Source organism: Tachypleus tridentatus, chromosome 1, assembly GCF_004210375.1.
Source record: "Tachypleus tridentatus isolate NWPU-2018 chromosome 1, ASM421037v1, whole genome shotgun sequence".
NCBI lineage: Eukaryota > Metazoa > Arthropoda > Merostomata > Xiphosura > Limulidae > Tachypleus > Tachypleus tridentatus.
The window spans coordinates 176,614,103-176,618,204 of record NC_134825.1 but is presented as its reverse complement, the minus strand read 5'-3'; positions in this window follow the sequence as shown (position 1 = coordinate 176,618,204).

The following is a 4,102-nucleotide window of genomic DNA, read 5'->3' as shown; positions in this document are numbered from 1 at the left end:
AGAAACTACCTGTTCACTTTCTCCGAACTCAAAAAAGGTGAAACATGCTAAACTAACAAAGAAAAAAGTATAAGCCAAAATTATTATATTAATTAAATAAAAATATTTCAAACAAAAAATAATATTCACAAAGTAATGATTTTATTACCTCTTTCAAGTAATATTATCTCTGTTTCAAATATTTTTTTCTAGTTTAAAATTTTGATATTCTGCCTGATGTGCTTGGTTCACGTTTTGCAGACATTAGCTTGGTGAAACTAGGTCATGTACGTCAAAAACGTAAATATTAACTTGTAATGTATATATTTATTTAAAGTAAGAGTATGCACCATTCTTGAATAAATAGACAGTTGATTTGATAATTTGGCACTAACAGTTTTTAAATTTAGAAGTGATATGAACTGCGACAAGTTTTATGTTAACTTTATAATAACGAAAAATGCTCTTGAAACTATAAATAGATTCATATCTTGGTAAGGCACTTCCGATTTCGGATAAGTTATAAAATTGTGTTACTTAGTAATATAAATTTTGTACCCATTAGAACATGAATGTTCTAACTATGCCTCACGGAGCCCTTGGGCCCCACCATAGTTATCTGGGGCTCCGCGAGGAAATATCAGAATATTAATATTTTTCCTAAAATTAGAAAATTGAATCAGAATACGTTGTACAAAAAAGTAAAGTATATATTTAATATAACACGTTTACCGCGTATTGGGCCTTTTAGTATTTTATTCTGCCTAACGCCAGATGATTTTATTTAACTTAAGGGGAGTTTTCGCGGTGAAAGTGTTAATACAATCTCAATTAATTTTAATAGTGGCACCACTGGTTGCTAGTAGATATGGAACCATTTCAAGATCACATGCGTCATTGGAGATGCAAGATTGCCTGGTAATTTTAGTACGAAACATCGGTCAATCCTGGAGAGCGATGCTGTCTTTTAAAAGCCCGATCTGGATTAGCGGCTAAATCCCGAACGAAATGAAACATGATGTCATAGCTGAAACTTGTCCAAATTTGAAACATTGTGATGAAATTAAATGCAGTATCAATTGTTTCAATTTCAAAGTATATTTATATGAAGTATAATTATATTTATGACAATTATAATTGGTAATTGTCAGGTGAGATTCGTTGTAGTTTCAGAAGACAAAACTTTGAACCAATGAGCTCTATGACGTCACATGCTTGTATCACGTCTTCTTTAATTTCGTTCAAGATTTAGATGCACGTCGGATCTGGCTTAAATTTTTCTGTTAAAAAACAAAATTGTAAAAATTAGAGGTTACCTTGTTCCTTTAGGAAAACATATTATTATAGCGGCCTAGCCTTTTTCCACAAATCTTTATTTCTGACTTCGTTATGGTAACACTGATCTTAGGTCAGCATGTCATTGTATGGTGATAAAACCCAAGTGCTCGAACGACTTTTCATTAAGAAGCTAATTTGTGTGTGTGAAAATTCCTTTGAACTTCCAAATATATAAAAATACGTTTTTGGACAAATTAATAATTAGTTGTCACCCCATAATGGATAAGTGGTTGAATATCAGTGATAAATCTGATACGAGTAAAAATCTTCCTAGGCCTAGGCCTAATACGAATTCATCGGCATGATCGTCGTGTGCAAGCATGTCAACGCAGGATGATGCAAGAAGTAGTGAAACAATAAAGAAAATAAAGTTTGTTTGGTTTTTTTTTTAATTTCGCTCAAAGCTACTCGAGGGCTATCTGTGCTAGCCGTCCCTAATTTAGTAGTGTAAGACTAGAGGGAAGGCAGATAGTCATCACCACCCACCGCCAACTTTTGGGCTACTCTTTTACCAATGAATAGTGGGATTGACCGCACATTATAACGCCTTCACGACTGAAATGGCAAGCATGTTTGGTGCGACCGGGATTCGAACCTGTTCATGGCTTTTAGTAACTTATATGGTAAGGGTAAACGTGTTTAATTATTATTACATTAGTGAGAAAACCTGTAAATAAGTTAGTTTGTGAGCCAGGTATACATTAATATTATATTTAGGTAGAACAGTTTCTTCTCTCTCAACCCCTACTCCAGACTTGTTCCAAAGCCAACAATTATCTCTAAATTTAAAGCCAATAAACTTTAGGTATAATCTTACTCTCTGGTCGAGGAATGTTTTCTCCTGCCCCTGAAAACACATATATACAGCATGGGTGGCACAACCTTGAAAGAAAATGTTTTTATACATCAGCACAAAAAATAAAAACAAAAACGCTTTAAGAAATAATTCAGTACTATATTTGTTCTTTATCAGTCATATAATTACACTTGACAAAAGTTCTCTTTAGCATTAATATACCATAGGTGTAGAAAAATCCACTGTAAAACATTTAACAAAAATGCATGACAGAAAATAAATGAAGCTATTTAACACTAATGAAACACATAACAATGACTTTCAACATAGAAATGGCCATATCATTTAAAACCACACACAATATCATTTGACGAAAATAAACGCATGAGTCAAGCATACTACATAACATTAAAACACCAGTACTTAATAAATGAAAAATAACCAATAACATAATGCATTAAATAAAACACTTCAACATAGGTTAACCTGAATCAGTACAAACTGAGATATAAAGCAAACTAAAAAGAATCGATGTTACACGCATACATGAATACAAAAGTTACACAAGAGGCACAACGTCCGTTCAATTGAGTTTATGAGCTCCTAGATATCATCTCTAGTTTTACAAATTGGTTATATACTATGAATTTCATTTACTGACACCAGTTGTCCAAGTTTCATAATGATTGAGCTTAATCCTAGTGAGAGTAACCAGGAGACTATCAATAGCAGTGCAACAGATTCGTTGTGTTGTCTCTTGCTTTCAGATGTAGTTCTTCCTCGTATGATTCATCCTCAATATCTAGATAAATACCTCAGCTTTTTTCTCTTCCTCTTTATGGTTGGAGTTGTTATTTCATGTGCATTAAGTTGGGATTTTGTACACAATGGAGATAAGCCTTAAGCAAAGTAACGCTGTTATTTCAGATTTATCAGGTAATAATTTTGTATGCAAATAAATTAATCCTTAAATGAAAAACAAAACAAGAAAAAGAAAACTTATATTTCAGGTTATTTTATATTTTGTGTATTCGTTTTTTAGTGTACAGTAAAACATTTATTCGAAACCTAAGATGTCATAATGGCAAACGATTGATATCAGATGTCTTACATGCAATTTAGTGTTTTGATATTACAAACGTGAAGTATCAAAGAAAAGCAAATTATTAGGAAAATAAACGAAGTTTCAATAAACAATTTAAAATATTCTCTACAATGCATATTTAATGGATCTAATGTTCATTATTTTGTATAATATTTATTAGCCTAATATACGTTATTCTGCATTATATTTCGTCAGTGAGATATTATGAAGTAGTTTATTTTGTCAATAAATATTTTATTATCGTTTATTTTCATTATGAGAGAGTTAAAAGTTGGGAGTTGGGTTAGCAATTGATTTATGCTGAGAATATAGCGAACAGACGATTTAGTGGCAAACCTATAGATAATATGAGATGAGTGTGAAACAGCAGACAAAAGCTATAACAGAAGAGAGACATCCAGTGGCACAGAAGTGTGTTTTCGAACTTACAACGCTAGAGATTGGATTTCGAAACTCACGATGGGCAGAGCATACTAGCCCATTGTGTAGCTTTGTACTTAATTGTAAACAAATGAAGCAAAAGAGAGCACAGTCACGTCCAAGGAAAAGTTCGGCGTGAAGTTAATTACCGTAAAAGTGTTAGGCCTAATGATTACCATGAGTTAAGAGTAAAACTTACAGTTTTATAGGTACAAGAAGTATAGCTCATTCTGTCAAAGCGAATTCAAAGTAATTGAACCAAATTGAGTGCACTTTAACAAAAGGAACAGACGATATATGTAAGTATGAAGACCGGACAAATTATATATATATAATTATTGGAAGAACAGGGTAGGGCTGTGGTATCAGCGTAGGTGAATTTACAGACGGAATACTGTTACGATATTGCTTTAGAAGTAAGGTAGATGAAAATATCAAGATAGCTTTTGTTTGTTTGGAATTTC